The 24,093-nt window shown below is 47.5% G+C and overlaps 1 long non-coding RNA gene across 1 annotated transcript; it reads right to left on the bottom strand.

Annotated features, from left to right (window-relative positions):
- Positions 1-15,445: 15,445 nt before the first annotated feature.
- On the bottom strand, positions 15,446-18,534 carry LOC311604727. The gene is made up of 3 exons (XR_014781631.1): positions 18,303-18,534; positions 17,351-17,469; positions 15,446-16,434 (listed from the first exon to the last, which is right to left on the bottom strand). It is a non-coding gene; the product is annotated as an uncharacterized lncRNA (long non-coding RNA).
- Between the last annotated feature and the right edge of the window lie 5,559 nt (positions 18,535-24,093).

Consider the following 24,093-nt stretch of genomic DNA (forward strand, 5'->3'; position numbering starts at 1 on the left):
CTGGGGAAGCAGTGGGCTCTCCAAGGGAAGATAATCAAGGTTTTGTTCGTTTTGGGAGGATTGTTGAGTTTTGTGTTGTTTTTTTTTTCCCCAAGACAGTTTCTTTGTGTAGCCTTGGTTGCCCTGGACTCACTTTGTAGACCAGGCTAACCTTGATCTCACAGAGATCCGCCTGCCTCTGCATTCCTGGGTTCTAGGATTACAGGTGTGCGCCACCATGACCCGGCTTGATCAATCAAATTTTAAAACCAGAGCAGTTGATTTTCCAAAACATGGTCTGTGGATATTAACATCATAACAAATATATGAAAGGTGGCAAATTAACTCAGGGTTAAAGCTCCTTCAAGCAACCCTAGTTGGGCACACCTTCAACCCTGCTCTAGGGAGGCAGAGACAGGTGAGTTTCTGTGAGTTCAAAGCCAGCCTAATCTACACAGTTCCAGGCCAGCAAGGGCTACACACTGAGACCCTATCTCAAAACGCGCATGCACACGCACACCTCTACCTCTTAGGCTTACAACAAGCAATAAGCCAAACTGTCCATAACTTGTGTCTGGAGTTGATCCCCCTTATTCCTTCAGCCGTCATGAAAGAGTCTGAGCAGATCTGAACAGACGTCCTTGCACATTTAAGGCTCATAGTCCTGGGGCGGGGGTAGGGGGGGATTCTGATGGCATATGCAAATGTGTTAAGGAAGGAAATGAATGCTACATCATCAGTGTTTGCTTCTCAGTCCTTTACATAACATTTGACAGCAGCTAAAAACGTCCGATGTAGGTTCATTCAGCTAACTTATATACTATATTTTTTGGAGACCAAGAGAAGCATCTTTGTTGGTGATGGGTGTGCCCCCAAAACAGCATCTCAGTAGGTTGCTAGCATAAATTCTCCCTCTGCCTTTGTTTGAACAAGGACAGGTGCATACTTAGCATTGTCTCCTACCTTGTTTCTAAGTAATAGAGTCTAACTTCTGGAATTCCTCCCCACCCTGAAGCTGTCAGGATATGTTGGGACATATCCCTTAGGAAAATTACACCTGACCAGAATTCTGCTGGTGTAAGATTTTAAAAAGAAAGGGAAAAAGTGTAGTCCCAGGAAGGCCTGGCTCAGGGCCCTCTGAGAGGCAAACGGCTGCAGGTTCTCGGTGCTGTACAACATGGCATAGTTTACACTGAGCCTGTGCATCCCCTGTGCACTTTGAACCACCTCTAGTTTATTTGGAATATGTAATATACGGTACATGCTTTGCAATCTACTGTATTTAGGAAATTAAGAAAACCAGCCTGTTGCTGTTCAGTGCTGATTTTTTCAGTTGTTTCCATCCTCGCTTGAATCCATGGTGCTGTAGGTGACCAAGCCCTGGTACATCACCCTCAGTGCTACCTCCTGGAGGACATGGAGTGTCCAGGAGTGCCACTCACACTTCTCTTGAAGATGACCACACCCTTTCCCATCTTGACCTCTAAAAAATATTAACTGATCCCACAAAATTTGTTTGTTTGTTTTTTGGTTTTTCGAGACAAGGTCTCTCTGTGTTAGCCTTGGCTGTCCTGGACTCACTTTGTAGACCAGGCTGGCCTCGAACTCAAAGTGATCTGCCTGCCTCTGCCTCCCGAGTGCTGGGATTACAGGCGTGCGACACCACACCCGGCTTCCGATCCCACAAAATTTATGGAAGAAAAATCCAATCCTGTGGTCTGAGGAGGCTTTGGTTACCCTTGTTTCCCCATTGCTGTTGGACAAGGCAGGTGAGTTTTTCTCAGATACTTCAATTTGTTGAAGCATCTATAGTTCCTATCTTATCTCTGCAGGGACCAACTCGGGTAGCAAAAAACCTTAACGCATTTATGCCAGCATTGTCCAGTCCTGACTTTTCTCAACCAGAATTCAGTTAATACATTTATGAAAATTGAAGGAGAGTGGAGTGCATCTGCTCATAAGCCATGGCCACCATATGCTGTCCTACCAGAGGCTGGCCGCCATGTTCCTTGGCATGTGACATTCTGATCTTACAGTGCAGTACAGCCACAGCTTCAAAGACACAAGCTGAAGTCATAGGAGGGAACCACAATTGAGAAAAATGTCTCCATCTGACTTGCCTACAGCAAGTCTATGGGCTTTTTTGATTGGATGGTTGGTTGATTGATGTGGAAGGGAAGGCCTGGCCATTGAGGACAGTGCTGCCGCCCCTGGAAGGTGGTCCTAGGAGGTATTAGAAAGGAAGCTGAACTTGAGCCTGAGAGCAAGCCCGCAAGCAGTGCTCCTCCATGGCTGTGCCTCAGTTCCTGCCTTGAGCTGCAGCCCTGAGTTCCCTTCACGATAGATCATAATCTGTGAGATGAAATAAACCTGTTCTTCTCCAAGTTGCCTTAGTTCCTGATGTTTATCCTAGCAGCAGAAACATGTTGTGTTTACAACTTGATTGAGATGGGTTCTATTAATATAAAGAAAATTATGAAATTTCTTGGATATGAAGATGCTTTCTGAACCACGTACTTTCTGCTTAACCCGCTGTGATAGTTTCTTTCTGCTCGTGGTCTCGCCCCACCTGTTGTCAGTTTCTCATGTTTGAGTACTTAGTACTCAGTACCTCCAGTGTGCGTGTGATAACAGCACTGTCACAGCATCTCTATTCTTCACTCGGGGTAGCCTGACGATTTTTGGCAGCATTCTCAACCTGCCGCAAACCAGTGAGGTCACCAGATTGAACAGCTATCTCATTCACTGCACATCTTTACCCTTTTACTAGCCAAATTGTGGCGCCTTGATGATTAAATAGTTCATATGCCATTAATTTACTTAGATCTTGCTCCCAAGTTTCTGCTTTTGGCCTTTGTCCTACTTTTTGCTCGAACTAAACAAGGGAAGCATTCATCACACTACACTGCGCAGATTCTTGGGTAGCTTACACATTTAGAACATAGGGTCTTTTGTTGCAGAAAAGGGGGGAGGAGCTAAAGAATGTTCTTCAGCACATGGGCACAGAAGCTGTTACCTGGGAATGCCTACCACACTGCAGAGTTTCAATTAGCTCTTCAGTGCGCATGTCCCTGAGAAAGTGTTGCTGGAACGAGATGATGAATAGCATAATTGTTTTTAAATTGTCATCCAAAAATACCCTTAGTTCTATGTCAATGCATACTTAAGTCCTAAATAGTTGGTAACTAAGGCAGGCACTCAGCTCTTGCCTGGTAGCTGAGCCACGTGATGTTGGAAGGTGCCCAGTTTGCCAAGTTTGGATGGCCTTTACAGTGGATTCGCCAGAAATGGAGAAGATAACGTCTCAGTCCAGTCCATCAGTAAGGATAAGGATCTTCGGGCTGGGATTCCAGTGTGCCCAGATGTGCAACTTCCACAGAACATACCCTCCAGCTCTTTGTGTTCTCAGCTAACAAGCTCTTCTCTCTCCTTGTTTCTTCTTGCCGAAGCCTCCTGAGCACCAACCCACAAGAGAACTTACAACTGCAATATGCACCCTCTCTCAAAAAACCAAAACAAAAAAACAACTGCAATATGTCTGAAGAGCATAGTCCTAAAACCTTGGATGCACAAAGACCAGTGAAACCAGTGTCACACTCAAGAAGTCACTGACCCAAGTCCTGTGGTCAGCAAATTTCCAGGCATGACTGAACTTGATGCCAAACCAGAAACATCTGGGAAAAGAGCCAAAACCTTTGAGTGTTGTGTAGCATTCAAGACTGCTGACGTGAGAGCGTGGGGGAGCTAGCTCCATGGCTGGAATGCACTGCACAGTAATGAAGTACGTTGTGGATTGTGCTTGTATGGGCCTAACTTTTTCAGTGGAAAGTTATAACCACTATCTGCCTTTGAAGTATTACCAAATAGTAGGCATAAAACTGGGTTTGGATCTTCTGTGATGTTTTGAGAATTAGCCCTGTCTGATATGTTTGGTTTCTAGAAAATGCTATAAAGAATTAATAAGACAATCACAATGAGGATGTGACTCAAAAGGTACAGAGAAGAAATTAAGAACATTTATTGATAAGCCTTAGGCGGTGGTTAGCTCCCTAAATTATTAGTAGGATGCTATCCCTGTAAAAATATATCAAGATTGGCTTAAATCTAAACTATTCCTCAAATATTAGTTTTATAAAGGTAAACAAGTCCTGAAGAGCTCGTTCAGGAGTTAAGAGCACTGATTTCTCTCCCTGAGGACCCAGCTACAATCCGCAGCACCCACATGGTGCCTCATAACCATCTGTGACTCCATTCCCAAAGGCTGCAGTGGCCTCTGGAGTCAGCAGGCACTCACGTGGTGCACAGACATGCAGGCAAAACACCCAGACAAAGTCATTTTTAAGTAAGTAGGGTTTCCATTGCCATTGTTAGTAGTAGGGATGTCACTGTGCTCTCACTCTGCAGTTCCTAGGCTCCACCAAAGACCTTCCCAAATTCTTCATGAACATTTACTCCAAGTCTTACAATGCTTTTGTCTAGCTCACTTATGAATTGGTTCGTTTACCCTCCATACCTTGGACCGTGCTCATCTGGGGATGTAGAGTGAGAGGATGCTGCTTATTTGATCATCTGTTGCTGATCAAACCATGGTTTTTATTGGCGTTGATAATCATGCATGAATTCTAATTTCCCCTGTAAAGGTAAGGTAATGGGAGGCTAGCCTTGTCTTCTGTACCAAGACCTTGGCTTACTGGAAAGGAAAGACAACAGCAAGTTGAGTAGCCGTCAACAGATTTTGCTGCAATGCAATGTCTTGTTTCCTTACCCCCCCCCATGTTCTTAGCAGTACCCCACAATGTACCCACCCTCCCCATGTTGTTAGCAGTACCCCACAATGTACCCACCCGCATGTTGTTAGCAGTACCCCACAATGTACCCACCCCATGTTCTTAGCAGTACCCCACAATGTACCCACCCCCATGTTGTTAGCAGTACCCCACAATGTACCCACCCCCATGTTGTTAGCAGTACCCCACAATGTACCCACCCCATGTTCTTAGCAGCACCCCACAATGTACCCACCCCATGTTGTTAGCACCCCACAATGTACCCACCCTCCCCATGTTGTTAGCAGCACCCCACAATGTACCCACCCTCCCCATGTTGTTAGCAGCACCCCACAATGTACCCACCCTCCCCATGTTCTTAGCAGCACCCCACAATGTACCCACCCTCCCCATGTTGTTAGCAGCACCCCACAATGTACCCACCCCATGTTGTTAGCAGCACCCCACAATGTACCCACCCTCCCCATGTTCTTAGCAGTACCCCACAATGTACCCACCCTCCCCATGTTGTTAGCAGCACCCCACAATGTACCCACCCCATGTTGTTAGCAGCACCCCACAATGTACCCACCCTCCCCGTGTTGTTAGCAGCACCCCACAATGTACCCACCCCATGTTCTTAGCAGCACCCCACAATGTACCCACCCCATGTTCTTAGCAGCACCCCACAATGTACCCACCCCATGTTGTTAGCAGTACCCCACAATGTACCCACCCCATGTTGTTAGCAGTACCCCACAATGTACCCACCCCCATGTTCTTAGCAGTACCCCACAATGTACCCACCCTCCCCGTGTTGTTAGCAGCACCCCACAATGTACCCACCCTTTAGGGTGACAGAGGAAGACAATATCAGCCTCTGGACAACCACAGACAACCCCTGGCAACTTCAGTGTTAAAAACAATTAAAGCAGCTGGTCATATACATACAGCTGTGGAAGAGTCATTAAGCTATATGGTTAAATGAAAACCCAAATTCAATAAAGGAAGACACTAATATCAATGGCATGTGCGTGTGTGCGCACTCAATAGCAATAATAATCATAAACAATAACTATAAAGATTTTTTAAAATTTGGCCAGATGTGGTGCACGCCTTTACTTCCAGCACATGGGAGGCAAAGGCAGATGGATCTCTGAGTTTGAGGCCAGCCTTGTCTACAGAATTCCAGGACAGCCAGGGCTATGCAGAGAAACCTTGTCTTAAAAAAAAAATCCCTCTAATAAGTTTTTTAAAATTCCGTTTTGTTGATTTTTTTCTTAGTTTTTATATAGTGGTTCAAACTATAACATGAAGATCAAGAAAATGCATATATCTCCTACCAAGATTGTGCCTAATCCATTAATTTGTCTGACTATATAACAGCATTCCTTGTTCATAGGTGGCCCTGGTGTTACAAAGCAGTTCTATTCTCTGTTGGATGGATTCCATTGCCCTCCTACATGCTGGAGGGGAAACCTCTCTGTAAGCCGAGCTTTCCTCCTCTGATCTTGCCACCCCTGCCTTGGGAGCCTCCAGCTCCTGCAGACTCAGACTGCAGATAATGTGTGTCAAAGGAGAATGACTTAACCCGGTTCACTTCCCACAACAGCAAAAAACAAGAAACAAGTCGATCTGATTAATATGCCTGCTCAGTAGTCAGGGCCTCACAGTTTCTTGCTCCAGCTCTCGTTAGCTTGAATGATGCTCTTGTTTGGGTCTAAATCCTGCCAGGACTCACTCAGCCTCCAGACTGGATTTCCCAGGGAGAGCCTTGGTCCTTGGCCAAAGAGCATTAAAGGTAAGAGGCCTCCCTTCCCCTACAACATGCCCCCAGTTCTTGATCCTGGTGGACCCTGAGAGTTGCAGCCAAAGGACTTAGTTACCTTTTCAGCATGGACCGACATTTCACCTGTTCTGTGTCCAGGACCGTCACGCTTTAACCTTGAAAGACTGTGTGAAGCACTACACAGGGCATTAGGACGTCCCTGGGAGCAGGAGCTAACTGTGGCCCAGTTCACCTTGGAACCAAGACTCTGCACCCTCTCCTTCAGATTCTGGCTACGGCTTTCTGGCCGGGTGTCCTGGCCATCTGCTCCTTTGGTTGAAGGTATCCCATGTGGAAAGAAGCAAAGGGGACTTGCCCTACACTCTCCAAAGGTTGGGATTTGAGTCTGTTGAAATAACCTGATGCCTGCCAACAGAGACAGAACGAAATGAGCTCCAGGCTCAGAAGAGAGTTTAGGGCCTGAATGTATATGGCCTTGGGTTGGGCCTCAGTCCTCCCCCAGACTTTACCTGAGACTCTCAAACAACATTAGCCTTTTCACAGAACATCACAGTAGAGATGGGCTGCCTTCCTCTTTTCACCTGTGGGTTGAAACCCTATCAGGAACCACCCAGCAACAAGATAGTAACCTCAAGACCCACAGACGTCTTACGTGGCTGTTGTAAAGTCAGGGAGCTATGGCTGTAGAGAACCCCAAGTCTGTGTGCTCAGAGGTGCTCTCCTCTCTTCCGACCACCCCTCTCCTAATGTTCATGCTTAACCCTTCATTAAAATCTTTACTAAAAATCTCCAACTTTCCTTCAAAACCTGCCTAATCCCGATGTGCCACAGGTAGAAGAAACATGGGAACACAAAATACCTCATCTTCATGACAAACCAGAGCAAACCAGTGTAAACCAGTCTAAAACATTTCTAGAAGGACAAGGATCCAGAGTCAACAGGTTAGAAAGTAGAAAATCAACTACCGTGCCGGCCCGACTGGAAAACACAACACAAGGCGACTTTACAAAGATATTCTTTGATGATTTTTGAGTAAGAGCGAGCACAGCAGTAAGTTCAAAAGCAGCAGAGCTTATGTGTTCTGGGGCTTTCGTCGTCTGGAGGACGTCTCCCTGCAGCAGAGCTGACCTAAATCTCTGGAAATTCTAAAGACTAGAAAAGCCTCCTCTGGGGCTGGAGAGAGGGCTCAGAGCACATTCTGTTTTTGCAGTGGACCGTGACCTTGCAGAGTTCCCTTCTCAGCACCTGCGTCAGGTGCCTCACAGACGCCTGTGCCTCGAGCTGCAAACACACACATAATAAAACAAATGAATATTTTCTAAAGAGTGGGCGGTGGCACATGCCTTTAATCCCAGCACTTAGGAGGCAGAGGCAGGCTGATTTCTGAGTTCTGGGCCAGTCTAGTCTACAGAGTTCTAAGACAGCCAGGGCTACACAGAGAAACCCTGTCTTAAAAAAAAAGAAAGAAAGAAAAGAAAGGAAAGGAAAGGAAGAAAGAAAAAAATCAACTAAAATTTATGAGACAAACCTCACCCCTGTTCACTGACACACACACACACAGAGAGAGAGAGAGAGAGAGAGAGAGAGAGAGAGAGAGAGAGAGAGAGAGAGCAGGCTTTCTCCACTCTGCTAACGTATTTAAGCCTGGAATCCAAGCCTGGTTTCCAGAGCTCCTCATCCATCTGAGTCTGTCTCATACATTAGGCACGAAGGTTTTGACTGTGGGCTGTTCTGCCCTTGCTCTTCTGCCTTCTGCCTTCTGTCTGCCCCAACTAAGAACCGTGAAGGACTCAAAAGGCGTTTTCCTCCCAAGCATTTAGGAAGATATCCTGCTATGGGGTGCATTTCATGTGAAGGACATTCGGTTTACAGTGTAGAGTGGGGCCTCTAAGAAGTGCATGCGGAGGTGTCCTTCATGACGGGCCTGCCCTCAGAATCGGTTAAGGTAGTTCTAAGAATAGAGTGGTATATTAGTCAGGTCAGGTCAGGGTTCTCAAATAAACAGAACTGAGGGGGCTGGAGAGATGGCTCAGAAGAGCACTGTCTGCTCTTTCAGAGGTCCTGGGTTCGATTCCTGGAAACCACATGGTGGCTCATAACCATCTATAATGTTATCTGATGCCCTCTTCTGGCCTGCGGGTATACATGCAGATAGAGCACTCACATACAAAATAAATAAATAAATCTTTTTAAAAAGAAACAGAACTGATTGGGGATGGGAAATCCAGGTAGTCCAACAATGGCTGTCTCCTGACACGAATCCTATTGTTTAGCCGATGACACTGGATGTCTCAGCGGTCCCAGTCTGGTGCTGGAGTCCAGAGGATCCCTAAAGAGCTGCTGTGATGGAGCTCTGAAGCAGTAGGTGCTAATATTGGGAAAGGAATGCCTCCGTAACAGGATGGGTGAACTTGCCAGCAGACAAAAATTAAAACCTGTCATGGCCTTTTATGTGGGTTGCAACCAGAAGGCATGCCTCAGATTTAGAGTTTAGGGTGCTTCTTTCCACCTGAAATAATCTAATCTAGAAAATCCCTCCCAGGTGTGCCCAGATTCCAGATATTGGCAAGTTGCTGGCTAAGATTAGCCCTCACAGGTGGGTAGGCTATAGAAAGAGCAAGGACAGCCCTCCCCTCACTCCAGCTCCCTGCCTTGCTACACAGCCTCTTCCATCCTGTGTCCCAGCATCGCCCAGTGTCTGCCCTGAGTCAGCGTCACCATCACACCCTTGAACTTGCAGAACCGTAAGCTAAAATAAACTCTTTTTTTCTTATGTTGCACACACTTAGGGTTTTTGGTTTTGGTTTTGGTTTTGGTTTTGGTTTTGGTTTTGGTTTGGTTAGTTGGTTTTGCAGCAATGGAAACAGACAAATCTAATCCCTGAAAAAGGCAGGAGAATCTGCAGAAATAAAGAACACATTTTTGCCAGGCGTGGTGTTCCGTATCTGTAAACCCAGCACTCAAAGGGCTGAGGCAAGAATATCTTCAAGTCAGGCCAGCCCAAGCTACATAGCTAGACCATATCTGAAAAATAGCATATATCCTATGAGTTAGAAGCAGGGAGATTATGAGTTCAAGGCCAACCTAGGCTATATAGTGTCTCAAAAAAATTTTTTTCAAGGGCAGGCAATATGGTTCAATGGATAAAGGAACCGTGCCAACCTGGTGACATGATTTCAAATTCTGGAACTTGGAAAGGTAGAAGAGACACACAAACATTTTCCTGATCTTCTCATGCATATCGTGACATATATGTTCATACATGTATACACACGCGCGCGCACACACACACACACAAGATAAAAACTGTAAAGTCACTGTGGTACACTCAGTGTTGAGGCATATCTTGGTAGAGCTACTGGAATTCAAAAGCAGGAAAAGACAGAGGAGCGATGCTGATGACGGCTCCCTGGGGCCAGTTTGCAAACCTAAGTTCTGAGGGCAAAACAGACCTCAGATGGGCTGGCTAGATTCTGTCAGCTTCACCCAAGCTAGAGTCATCTGGAAGAGGGAGCCACACCTGAGAAGGTTCCTCCCTCGTGGTAGCCTGTAGGCTGATTTCTTCTGGGACATTTTGTTGATTAATGACAGATGTAGAAGGTCCTCGCCCACGGTGGGTGGTACCATGCCTGGGCAGATGGTCCTGAGACATAAGAGAAAGATGGCTGACAGAAACTAAGGGCACAGCTTGCTCTTCCAGAGAACAAGGGTTCCTTCCCTTTCCAGCAGCCACATGGTACCTCACAACCCTCTGTAACTCCAGGCCCAGAGAGATCAAATACCCTCTTCTCACCCTGGAGAGAACTGTAATTATGTGGTATCCCACACACACCAAAATGTGTGTGTGTGTGTGTGTGTGTGTGTAGGCAAAACACCCAAACAGATAAAATTAAAAAAATAAGAAAAGGCTGAGCGGTGGTGGCGCACGCCTTTAATCCCAGCACTTGTGAGGCAGAGGCAAGCGGATCACTGTGAGTTCAAGGCCAGTCTGGTCTACAAAGTGAGTCCAGGACAGCCAAGGCTACACCGAGAAACCCTGTCTCAAAAAACAAAACAAAAAACAAAAAATAAGCGAGGCAGCTAGTTGGACATGATCCTACAGGACACACTGTGAAAAAATACTCCTGCATGGGTCAGCTCGCATTGCTGTCCTGACTCCCGTCTATGATGTCTATGATGCGCTGTAGGGCAAGAAAAGCCTTCCTGTGCTTGAGAGACTTTGACCGGGGCTGGGTGACCTCAGCATAGAGCGCATGGCTTGGGGTGACCTCAGCATGGAGCGCATACTTAGCTTGCTCCAGGGTTCCTTCCCCAGCACCAAAGCGGTGGAGGATGCAAACACTCATCTGTTAAACGTGAAGGAGGCTCACATTTCTGTCTCCTAGACCAGCTTCCATCAGGAGACCGTCTCCAGGTGAGGGTGGGGCTCTGGGTGTGGGAACGAGGCTTCATTGGGTGGGGACAGCTTCCCCAACTCAGCTCGGGCTCTAGTTACCAGCTGACCACGGGAGGGAGGGAAACTGCCGAACTGGCTGCTGCGGTTCTTCCCGCACAAACTCTTTGCAGCTTTCCTAACAGTTTCCCCTCACCCCTGCAATGTTTTGGCAGCTTTAGGGCCTGTGTTTCTCCTTCCTTTCAATTTACTTAGTGCTTCCAGCCGCGGGGGCGATCCCAAAACCCAGCAGAACGTCCCGGAATGCTGAGCATTTGCAATGAGTCACAGCTGCGGAGGTTGCCAGCAAGGGCCGTTCTAGATTTACAGGGAAGGGGCGGGGTTGTCAGTGCACACAGCTGCGGAACCCTCGCAACCCCCGCCCCTCCCGCAAGCTGGACGCAGAAGGAGGAGAGTGGACAACGAGGGAGCAGCTGTCTGAGAGCCGCAGCTCCGAGCTTCCCATAAGCTCTCTGTGGGGCTGCCAGCCCCTAGGCTGCCACATTCTCTAGCTCTTAAACATCTGCGCAGGAAACACAAACTTCTGGATTATAGAGGGTTGCAAATTGCAAATTGGCTTTTGGAAAACAATCCTTGACAGTATTCTAAGCAGCAGTCGTCAGGGCCGAGCTCAGAGCCAGGCAATGCGCTATTTTAAGCTGCACTTTAAAAATGCAGGGGGCAAATTCTCTGCTCTTCTAACGACAGAGGACCATTCACTGCCTGTGCCTGCCTAAAAGTGCACCCCTCTTTTGAGGTTCTAGAGAGTTTGAGTGGCAAAATATTACCCACTTGTATTAAGAATTGTGAACAGAGGACTCATTTATAACATTCACTCAAAATAGTCAAAACACCGTAAAATAAGAAATAAGCACCCACCCGAGTCTACGGACTCCTGCCCTGCCGCCTAGCCACCTGTCCTGGAAGCAAACATGGCGCCTCCTAGTTTCTCATCTGTTTTTACAGAAATACTGAGTACGCAAACAAGCCTACAGTGTGTAAGTTTTTTGTGCAAATTCCAAAAATATTACACGTATTGCCTCCTAAACATACACACACACACACACACACACACACACACTCATTCACACACAAACCATCTTTGAAAACACCCCTGTCTGTACAAACTGGATTGCCTTGCTTGTTCGTTTGACAGGACCTTGTTTACGTGTCTGTAATGTTTAGCCTTCCCCCGTTATAACCTGTGCTTCAGCGTGTTTTGTTGGGGAGCAGGTGAGTACCGGGCATAGAACTCAGGTCGGCAGGCTGGACAGTGGGTGCCTTTCCTGGCTGAGCATATATTATGTACGGGGATACTCTTGGGGGTGGGGGAAGGAGGTTGCTATGCAAATGTTAACTCTTTGGCTTTTGTTGTTATTTTCCACAAGATCTTGTAATATGTCCCCCCAGCTGGCCTGGTGTTTGCTGTATAGTACAAGCTGGTCTCAAAAGCATGACGACAGGGCCTGGCAGTGGTGGCACGTGCTTATTGTTATTGTTATTATTATTATTATTATTATTATTATTATTATTATTATTATTATTGAATTTCATATCATGCATGCAGCACTTGGGGGCCATCAGCAGGCAGGTCTCTATGAGTTTGCCAACCTGGTCTACAGAGTGAGTTGTAGGACAGCTAAGGCTACACAGAGAAACCCTGTCTCAAAAAGAAAGAAAGAAAGAAAGAAAGAAAGAAAGAAAGAAAGAGTGTGTAAGCAGCTTGCTGCCAGCTTCCATTTGAAATCTGGGTTCCAGTCACTGGGCTCCATGTGGTGGAAAGACAAGACCTTGTCCTACAAGCTGTCCTCTGCCCTCCACAAGATTGCCATGCACACGTGTACACACATACACACATACACACACATGCATGCACAAACATACACACACATGCACACACATATACACATGCACACACATACACACACATATGTGCGCACACACACACACACATGGCACAGAGAGACCACAATGTGAGTAAATTTAATTTTTGATGTTAAGATATATTTTATTGCAGTTTTACTTGGCTTCTTATGTGGCCAAACACTCTTACCTGTGTTTGAGAGTTATTTGTGTCTTCTTTTTTTTTTTAATTTATTTATTTTTTAATTTATTTATTTATTTATGTATACAGATTACATTAGAGATGGTTGTGAGCCACCATGTGGTTGCTGGGAATTGAACTCAGGACCTCTGGAAGAGCAGGCAGTGCTCTTAACTTCTGAGCCATCTCTCCAGCCCCTATTTGTGTCTTCTATCCTGTTAGACATGGGTTTTGCCTAAGTTATTTTGCTTTCCTATATATTAAGGCAATAACCTTTTGTCAATAGCTATATTTGAATTTTTTCTAGTTTTTTGTTTTGGGGTTTTTTGTTTCTGTTTTTGTTTTTTGATTGTTTGCTTGCTTTTCAAGACAAGTTTTCTCTGTGTAGCTGTGGCTGTCCTGGACTCACTCTGTAGACCAAGCTGGCCTCTAAGTCACAGCAATCTGCCTGCCTCTGCCTCCCTGAGTGATGAAAGCCTCGTACCACCATGCCCGGCTTAGGGTGTTGTTGTTGTTGTTGTTGTTGTTGCTCCTTTACACACTACTTTCTGCACAGAAGTCTTTTTAGTTTTATGCTATTGAGTTCGTCTTTTCATTCTTAGCACACAGCAGGATAATCTCTCTTTCACTCTCCAGAGCTTGGTAAAATTGACTCTACGGCGTAAAGTGACAGCAGAGAGCAGGAGAAAAGCCATCCACACTTCCAGGCATGGGACCACAGGGAAGAAAAGTGACTGCCCAATAACCTAAGAACTTACAGATTTTAATCAAGTTTATTCCTTTTCAAGTCTCTGATAGAGTTGAAGACCAGGTAGCTTAGTTTTACAGTGAAGCTTAGTTGTTTAGGGGTTAAGATGTTTCTAGGTCTAGCTAGATGTTTTGAGTTGATAATGACAAGATGTGATAGAGATTGATTTACATTCAGAATTTTAGGCACAACAAGATAGGAAAGATGTTTTCTTCAAGGCTGTCAAATACAAATAACCAAAACACTAAGAATGCAACATTTATATAATTCCTGATTGTGTCATGGTTTTTCTTGCTGCAGGTAGTTTATTGTATATATGTAATAATATAAGTGTATATGTAAAAAATAAGAAATGTTTAATTTTTAAAAAGGAAATTACAGGTTTACCTTCTCTGATGACTTTGGAGAGAATAGTTTTTAATACTAATTGACAGGCGGGAACTGCTGTCTGTTAGGTCTTCTTTGGTCTTCACGTGAAATGAGGTAGTCTGCCCAGATGGTGAGATTCCTAGGAAGGGTGTGGACTTCCTCACCACGGAGGATCCCATCTAAGAGCTGACAGGGAAGCTTACAGTGCAGCCCTTCCTTCCCCACACTGCAAAGGAAAAAGCCAAGGTCCTTGCTTATACTCTGTTAACTCTGATGGCACCACGCTCTGGGGTACCAGTCTTTGGGCCCCCACATTGGCATCTAGAGAGTTTAGCATTTAGATAAGATTTTTCTTAAAAGTGTGAAAATATCCCCATAACATTTTCTGCTCGAAGATGAGTGTGTGGTCATCCTATAAATCCGACTTTCTCCAGCTGGCGGTCAGCAGTCCTGACCCCGTGGCTGGGTTGGGAATCAGGAATCAGGCACCTTCAAGGACTTTCATGAATGCTCTGTTGATGCGCCAGGCAGGGCTGGGGGCGGGGTGCAGCAGAGGCTCCACAGCAGGAGCAGATGAGCATCAAGCCAAAACACTTGAAATTCATCTTGTCGTGATTTCCAAAGGCCTTTAGGATATTTTAGATATAACTGAAATCAAGGAGGTATTCTGGGTAAATAAATGACTGGCTGAGTGGAGTAAAGACTAAGTTAGTTAGTTAGTTAGTTAGTTAGTTTGTTTGTTTTTCAAGACAGGGTTTCTCTGTGTAACCTTGGCTGTCCTGGACTTGCTTTGTAGACGAGGCTGGCCTCAAACTCACAGCGATCTGCCTGCCTCTGCCTCCCAATGCACTCACCACCACACCCAGCCCGTGTTCCTGGCCTCTGGAAGCAAGACAGACAGACAGAGCAGCTCAGGGCTGCTGTCAGCCATGGATTCTCGCACTAGCTCCGGGGTGAGCCTGGCGCTGACGCTGCACCGTGGTCCCCTAGTATAGGTGACTCCACTGTTCTTCATGATCCCACAAGGCTGAGAAACTCCTGACCGCCATGTTCCTAACTACACAGGTAGATTTTTGTTTGTTTGTTTTGTGTTTTAAGACAGGATTTCCCCGTGTAGCCCTGGCTGTCCTGGTACTCACTGGTGTTGAACTCAGAGATCTTCCTGCGTCTGCCTCCCAAGTGCTGGGATTAAAGGTGTGCACCACCATGCCCAGCAATAGGTGTGTGTGTATATATATATTTTTTTTTCACAATTTCTATGTGCTTAGACCTCTAAGTTGAAAATAGCCAAGAAAATATCATTTCGTGGCTTTGGGGAGAGGGAAAAGAGTAAAGGAACAAAGGTATGGAAATTAAAAAATGTTTTAATGTTTCTTTTTTGGGTTCAGCAGGGTTTTTATTTTGTGTTTGGTTTGGCAAAATCAAGGTTTATGGGGATATAGGAGGGAGGGTTCTCAAAACATTAGTTCCCCCTCGTGTGAGACTTTTTAAAATCGTATCCACTTACTGTGTGGCGGGGTGTGTCATGGTGTGCACACAGAGGTTAGAGGAAAACTTACGGAGAGCTGTTCCCTCCTTCCAGGAGGCGGGCCCTGTGGCCTCAGCTCAGGTCAGCAGCCTCAGTGGCAACAGCCTTTATCCACCGAGCCGTCTCACTCACCCCGTGTGAGCTTTAAGCCTCTGCCATTCCTTTCTAAAACACAGTACAGTCGAGTGGTAGTTGCGCACGCCTTTAATCCCAGCACTCGGGAGGCAGAGGCAGGTGGATCGATGTGAGTTTGAGGCCAGCCTGGTCTACAAAGTGAGTCGAAGAAAAGCCAAGGCTACACAGAGAAACCCTGTCTCAAAAACAAAAAACAAGTAAAACACAGTACAGGAGAAAACCAACAGATGCTGCTCCTCACACTGTCCACTGTGGTGTGGCTTCCACATCTACAGGGAGCCATCTTCTCACCGACAGCCACACCATGAGAATGAAATTTTGATTTGCTGATAAGTCTTGAGACTTGTTACTTGTGAGATTTGAGAGTTGTATTACTGTATGTATCCAGTATTACTACTACTGGAAATTTGGATACAAATCCAATTATTCCCTCTCCACACATTTACTTTTTGTTAAATAGCTGTAGGGCTAGGCTTTTTTTTTTTCTTTCCCCCTCTTCTTTAATATGAGTGAGTGAAAATGAAGACAGGTGTTGGACCTGGCGACGTAGCACTCAGGAGGCAGAAACTGGCAGGTCTTTGTGAGTTCAAGGCATCCTGGTACAAAGTGAGTTCTAAGCCAGCCAGCTCATAGTGAGACTCCATCTAAAAACAAAAAAAACAGGCTGGGGATGTCCCTCAGTGACAGATTGCCTGGCCAGCATGCACAAGACCCTTGGTGTGATTCCCAGCACTGAAAAGAAGGCATGCTATTATAATTAATGGTACAGGTACTCTCTTTTAAAAAAAAAAAAAAAAAAAAGGAAGATGGGTGGACAGTGGCACCAGGACACAGGCATCTGAGCACCGCTATGGTTTGAAGGTGAAGTGTCTCTCACGGACATGGACATCATGTTTAAACGGTTGGTCCCCAGCTGTGACACCGTGAGCCTTTTAGACATGGAGCCTCCTTGACCAATGAAAGGCCAGAGGGGACTGAGCCTCTGGGCCCCAGTTCTAGCCAGGCTGCCTTACTGCCTCTGCAATGTCACCAGCTGCCTCACCCTCCCACTTCCCCACCAAGATGGAGTACACCCCTCAAACTCCAATCCAAAACAAGCCCTTCTTCCCTCAGATTTTTGTCTTCCATTCATTTTTACACAGCAACAGCAGAAGTGACTAAGAAAGGGTTTGTTTGGGTTTTGGGGGTTTTTTTTTCTTCCTAGACGCCATATCTGAAGCAGGCTTTTGTATGAATGCAGACTTAAAGCTTTTTTTTTTTTTTCTCTGCCAGGAAACAATTTGGGGGACTCAAGCTAAAGCTACAAACGTAACTGTTCTTTCTTTCATTCAAATTCTGGCCTTCGTGGGAAAAGTCCATAGCACAGGGAAGATGCTGTCAGGGTGGGACCAGAGCTGTGTGGGAGTGTGCCTGTGGGAGTCACTCTCATGGGCACAAGAACAGCCCACAGGGCCCACAGGAAAGGAACTGTGGGCGCATCTGGAGCTGAGGAGGGGGTGCAGAGAAGCAGTCTCCGGCTGGGACTGCAGGCCATCTGAGCAGCCTAGTCTTCCCTCCTGCCTTGTCCCTTTCTCCCAGCCACTGTCAGCAGCCACTTTCAAAGACATGACTGGGCTTATCCCACAGCTTACAGAGGCCAGAGAGCCAAAGAGAGGATGCAACCGGAAGCAGCATTTTCACTGTAAGGAAAGAGAAAGAAGGGGGCTATAAAAATTGAAACAGGACTGTACTCTTGTCAACGAGATGCATGGCCAGCAACAGCTAAGTCTCCATGATTGAAGATTATTCTAAGTATCTGCATGGGGTACCAGGGCCCTTCAGGCGTTTGGAGCTCAAGAGCAGTGCAAACAGAGCGTTTCTCATTTGTATTATTAAAGCAAGCAAAACTTGAAATGCCATTTACAGTTAGCTTAAGCAAATCCAAGTACAGCAAGGGAGTGCACCTGGGGTTATGTCTTATCACCTTTGGTCATGTGAAAAGAGCCTAGAATGTTCCTCCTGGGCCTTTGCATTTCCCGCAGAGATAATATGGACAGGCCAGAGTTTGTCCTTCATGTCCTTGCACTCGCCATAGTCCATGCAGTTCTTTCCAGAAAACCACCTTGTGGGAAGAACATTTGGACTGTGCCCATCCATAGCCCACAGCTTCCTTACACAGGCTCGCACACACACTCACAGCTAACGCATACCTTCAGCGATGTGCTGAGGCACTTCACTACACTTAGGACTTACACACAGCTCACAAGATGGCTCAGAGTCACTCGGTCCAACCAAGATCTTGGTTGGGGCCTGGAGAGCTAGCTCAGCTGAGCTCATATTGCTCTTGCATAAGACCCACATTCAGTTCCCAGCACCTGTGCCAGGCGGCTCTCAAATGCCTGTTAATTCCAGTTGCAGGGGATCCAATGCCCTCTTCTGCACGCCCCCACACATGAATACACACAAGCTCACATACATAAAAAGTGTAAATTAAAATAAATAAATAAAAATGTAAATGCATTATGTTTCTTACTTAGAACAAACCAATTGCGCTAAAAGAGGACGAGGTGCTAGCTACTTCAGGCACTTGGCTTGCCCGCACATCTCCAAACCTGCTGCAGAGAGGTAGGTGTGTAACCACATCCAGACAGCAGAGTGAGCTCAGCTGGCAGGGGCCTCCTCCAGCCCCGGACCCACTTATCTTGTGTCTCATGGACTAGAGATGAGCCCCCGCCCCCCACAACGGAACCAAAACAGAGTCTCCATCGGCCCAGATGCCCGAGTGACTACATGAAGGCGGCACCCCACCCCACCCCACCCCACCCCACCCCTCTGACCTGTGGGCTTCCCTGGGACTGCCATGTGAGTAAGAAACAGAGGGCATGGTGTTTGAGGCATTGTACATTGTGAGGTCAATTGGTGACAGTGGTGACAATGTTTCTAATTGATGTCTCCTAGTAACCTCTTTCTCTTGAGCATCTTCAGGGAGGATGCACAGGAGAGGATACATCAAGGAAACTTAGCTATAATATTTGTACCAAGTCTCTTTCATTTGCCCTTCTGAGCTTGGCCTCCGGCGTCTGCTCTCTGAACACTGACGTACTTCATGGACCTCTCAGTTCTGGGTCTCCCTGCAGCATCATGACAAGGGGCAATCTGTCCTTTGGTTGGCCGGTTAACACGCGGACTTGTTATGTAGCCCAGGCTGGCCTCACACCCATGGTCCTCCCGCTTCAGCCTCCTGAGTGCTGGGGTTACAGGTGCGAGCCACCACACTATCTGGTGGCTTTCTTTCTGCCTCGCTTTGCTAACCCTCTTTTCCTCTGGACTTGCCTAATACTGCTCCCTCTACGCTGGACTCCGATCTCCATCCCCTGCCGTTGTCTGAGGCACCTGGAGTGCAGTGTCAGTTTGCCACTACCAGACCCAGGTTGCTACAGCAGAGACACTAAACCCACAACTTTGTACTGTCTTTCTCAAGTGAACACTCCTGGAGCCATCGTCCTTTGAGAGCCACCACCCACTTCCCGGTCCGGAGGATGCAATGTTGTTTTGTCTTTGGGCTCACAAGCAACAGCAGCGAGTGCTGTTATTTCCACACCCCAGTGACTGGTTGTGCATTTAGAGCAATCAATACCATTTGTGCCTCATAGGTCAAAGCCAACTCAGGCGGCTCCTCTAATGGTAGCTGGGGGTTCCCAGCAGCTCCAACTTCACCTCTCCCCACCACCCAAACCTAACCCTGGACCCCCCAACCTTCCGTCAGACTCAGCTCTGCCGCCCTGAGTTCAAAGCCCTCCGTTGGTTCTCCCGCACCACCACTGCCCGTCCATAGCTCTCTGCGCTCTCTCTCTCCTCACCGATCTCAGATGCCACAGGGCCGCTGTGGCCCTCTCTCTGGAGTCTCCCTCTATCTTCGTTTTCACTTAACTCTTGGGAGCCTTTCAAAACTTGGCCCATTCTTTGACATCTGCATTCCCCACCCACAGGCTACCCGCCTCCCTAGGCTGGCATCCATCTCTGTACCCACATGGGGTGTTGTGCCTACTCTGCTAACCCACTCGTCTCCTGCTCTTGACTTTTAGGCTGTAGTGTTCTGGGCATCCGAGGTCACCTTTTATTCACTTATGCAGAGACAGTGTCACTGTGCAGCCCAGGTTGATCTGTGGGCTCCTCCGGCCTACAGGTTGTAGAACACTGTCTACTGGGTGTGACATGTCCATTGGTGTCGTGAAAGTCAGTTACTGTGATTAGTCACAAGGGCCCCACAAGACTGACCCATATTATTGCTTCATGGGAGAGAGTTTGAAAAGTTCACAGGGTGGGGGTCGGGGGTGCTGTCGAGCAAGTGCTCACACGGCACATGAAACCACACTCTGTCTCATCTGAGGTGTGGTTGAGTTGAAGTGGACTGCGGAAAACCTCAGTTCCCACAGCTCTACCCCGACGCTAAATGGTACTTGTGTAATGGTAACCTGGTTAGTGTGACAGTCCCACTGTCTCCAAGACACACTCTAATTGTGTGGCTTCAATAATCCTGGGAGCCTGCTGCGTCACTGCTGTGCACCCTCACCAAACATGCCTAGACCAGCGAGTTCCCAATCAGTCATAACCTGGCACCAGTGTGTAAGTCCATTCTGCATACCCTGTGCATAACTGTCTAAAGGATACTATTTTGTGTATTATATGTGTCAGTGTACATTGCAATCGTATGTAAAAAGTGAGATCTGCACATGGATGATGTAACCAACTACCCAAGTGTCATGCCAACAAGAACACCAAATAAACCTGGAACAGTGAAAAAAAATTGATGTTAGACCATAGATCAACAGCTTAAAAAATTATTCAACTTTATGAGTTCATTTCTGGGCATGGATTCATAAGAATACTGGCTGATAATAGCAAAATATGGGTTCATTTCAACTGAGAAGGCAGTAAGTGTAGACACGGCAGGCAGGGTCCACCGAGGTCATTTGGACGAGGCAATTCTGGAGTCCGCCCGCCCCCCTCAGGGAACAAATTCAATCGTTCTGGTCTTTCTAAGCAGCAAGAATAATATTACTTTTACCTAAATGCTAATGCAGCATAGTGGGCACAGGGCACAGGGCTCAGCAGGCCTCCCTGTCCCCAGAGAACCGAGGGTGCTCTGAGAAGGACTCAGTTAAGCTGGGACTCAGTAAACCATCAGCAAAAATCTCAGCACTCGGGAGGTGGAGAGGGGACGATCCCGAGCTCAAGGTCACCTGGGCTACACAGTCATTTCCGCTTGGCCTGCGTGAGCCCCAGTCTCAAAACACGCCCCTCCCCAGCGTCCTCCTGGCCCAGAAGAAAATGCCTGGGATCCTTTGAGTTTAGCCCGCACATTATCTGCTGCTGGGGTGGCTGGCGCTCCATCCGGCCCAAGGGGAAATTCCACCCAGCTGTCCCCTCCCAGGAAGCTTGGTGCCTAGTGAGGAGACCTCTCATGCATCGCATGTGCTACCTTTGCCAAAGACCCCGGTGGAAGGAGCCCGCTTAACCCAAAGGGACTTACGAAAGCTTTTTTTTTTTTATTTAAATAATTTATTCAGATTAGATCTAAATTGTTGTCCCCTCAATTGTATCTTCCAGCTCCTCCCTCCCGCTTTCACTCTTTCCCCCTCCCCTAGGCCTGTGACAGAGGGGACCTCCTCCCCCACCATGTGGCCACAGCCTATCAAGTCTCATCTTGGTCGCCTGCCTATCCTTTTTCTGAGTGCTACCAGGCTTCCCCACCACGGGGAGGTGGTCAAATAGGGGGCACCAGAGTTCATGTCAGAGTCAGTCCCTGCTCTCCACACAACTGTGGAGAATGTCCTGTCCCTTGGCTAGATCAGAGTAGGGGCTCTAGGTTTACATAAGACCCACTCAAATGCAGAGAGAGCTTTCTTCCGGAAGCTTGGAGTTCTGGACAGGGCCTGTTAGGATTTGGCTTCAGCCTGCCTACCTGTGATGTCACTGCCTACCTGCCACGGGGGTGTGGCCTGCCCCGGGCCATACAAAAGACACCTTCCATGTGCTGTGCTCTCTCTCTACTTTACCTCTCTAGCTCTCTCTAGCTCTCTCCTTCTCACCTCTCTCTCTCTCTCTCTCTCTCTCTCGCTCTCTCTCTCTCTCTCTCTCTCTCTCTCCCTCCCTCCTTCTCTCTCTCTCTTTCCCATGTGTGTCTCCAGAGACGGTTTCTGTATCTCCTTATTAAACCTCAAAAATGGATCTGTTGCGTGGTGTGATTCCATCCCTCTGTACAGCTCCGCCGTTCACCCCGTACAGCTTTTAACAGGGCCCAGACTCAAAACAGAACCTGGAAGAGAGGATCTGCCGTCAGAAAAGCTAGACCTCATCCTCTCAGGCTGGGCCCCACTGAGCATGCTCAGTGAGGAGGGGATGCAAAAGAGACAGAAGAGGGGAGGGGAAGAGGGGGGAGGAGGGAGGAAGAGAGGGAGGGGGAGGAGAGCTGTTTTGATCCTCAGTCTTTTTAACCCTTTCCGAGTTTCTGTAACGGTGTCTGTGTCTTTTATGGACTTCCAGAAGGCTCTCCAGTCCACCCACGTGGCTTCTTCTCATTTCACCAGTTGAGAAACTCTAAAGTGGGGCCGGGCGGAGGTGGCGCACGCCTTTAATCCCAGCACTGGGGAGGCAGAGGCGGACGGATCGCTTTGAGATGAACATTTCTGATGAATGTTTGAATGACATTGCGATTCTCGCGTGTGCTTCTTCCTGCCCAAGCCTTTTCCAAGAGAGCACCAGTGCCCTTCTGTTGCGGGCAGAGCCAGGAGCAAAGCCAAAAAAATATATGGTTCTGCCAATTTCCACGTGGAAGGATGGTGTGAGGGAGAGCGACGTCCAGTGACCTACAGTTTACTGAGCTCTTGCTGGTGCCTGCCTGGCTTCTAGCCCTAGTGAACGCCTGCTCTGGAGAAGGCTGTATCAGATATATCTGACACACATTAAGGCCTCAGTGGGTAAATGTCTCTCCCCCCCCCACCCCGCCCCCGTCCCTTTCTTTGTGCAGTCAGTCTCCCAACCAGAAAACTGTCACCATCAGACCCTTACCACATCTCTGGCCTCCATCCCTACCCAATCAGGTTCCGCCTGCACACAAAACACCGGAAGTGTCCATCCATCCTTTCCCCTTCTCCATACATAGCACTAGCTAATGTTTCTGTTAGTCTACGCGGTAAGGATCTTAGTTGTTTCGTTCAGGGTTGTATCGTGAGCGTTTGGAACCAGCCCCACAAAAGTGCTCTCCAGGGAAGGTCTCCCTAGCCCCGCCCCGCCCCCAAGCTGCCTAGTAAAGATGATCCCAATAGAGGACGCTGTGCTCGAACTCTCTAAGTACTTATGTGGTTGGCAATGATTTCCCTTAGAACTTAAACCTGCTCATGTATCTGCCTGCGTTAGGTTCCTCTCATTTAAAATTGTAATACAAGACAAAATGGAAGTTTGGAGTAGGGTTTTTTTTAGGAAATGTTTTATTTATTGTTCCCTTTCCTTTGTGTCAGCGTCTGCATCTCCTTAGCATTGATTTTGAAGCCCTGCAGTGTGCCGCGTGCTTGCTGAGTCATGGCACTGCTCTTCGAGGTATTTCTGCAAGCCTAAGAATGTGAAAGGTCATCCCTTCATTCAGGCGGATGGAAGTGGCCCTTTTCCAGGTCCGCCTCCTCAGAGGCAGCCTGGGAGCAGACAGCAGAGCAGCTTTCTTATCTGGTGTCTCGATGAATCAAATCAGGCAGCAAGGGCTTCCTCCGGTGGTCCTCAGATCTGTGAGGAAAAAGCCCTTCCTGTTGAAAGCACTGGTGACAAAGCCAGCTGGCACAGCAGGGGCTCTCGCATGGGGCCTGCCTTCTCTGGGGCTTTGAGAGGCAGGCAAATGGGAGCAAAGGGGAGGAGCAGGCTCTTTGATTGATTGATTGCACGTTTGTGTCCTGATTGGGAGGGCAACTTCAGTGGCTCTTTTCAGTGGACAGCATCTCCCCCTGTCTCCTTGGCAGCTGAGCACCTGCCTGCGTAGGCACTGTGAACTAAACTGAGTGCCACCCTCCAGATCCTCTGAGGCTGATCCGTCACCTTGTTTTTATAATCCCCGATTTAATAGCTCAAAGTAACTACAATGAAAGCATTGGTGGCTGACTTCCGTTGTTGTTGTGTTTTGTTTTGTTTTTCGATACAGGGTTTCCCTGTGTAGCCTCGGCTGCCCTGGACTCACTTTATAGATCAGATTGCCCTGGAACTCACAGCAGTCCATCTGCCTCTGCCTCCCGAGAGTGCTGGCATTAAAGGCGTGCGCCACCACCACGCCTGGCTGG

This window comes from Acomys minous (assembly GCF_964271855.1).
Source record: "Acomys minous genome assembly, chromosome: 9".
Lineage (NCBI taxonomy): Eukaryota > Metazoa > Chordata > Mammalia > Rodentia > Muridae > Acomys > Acomys minous.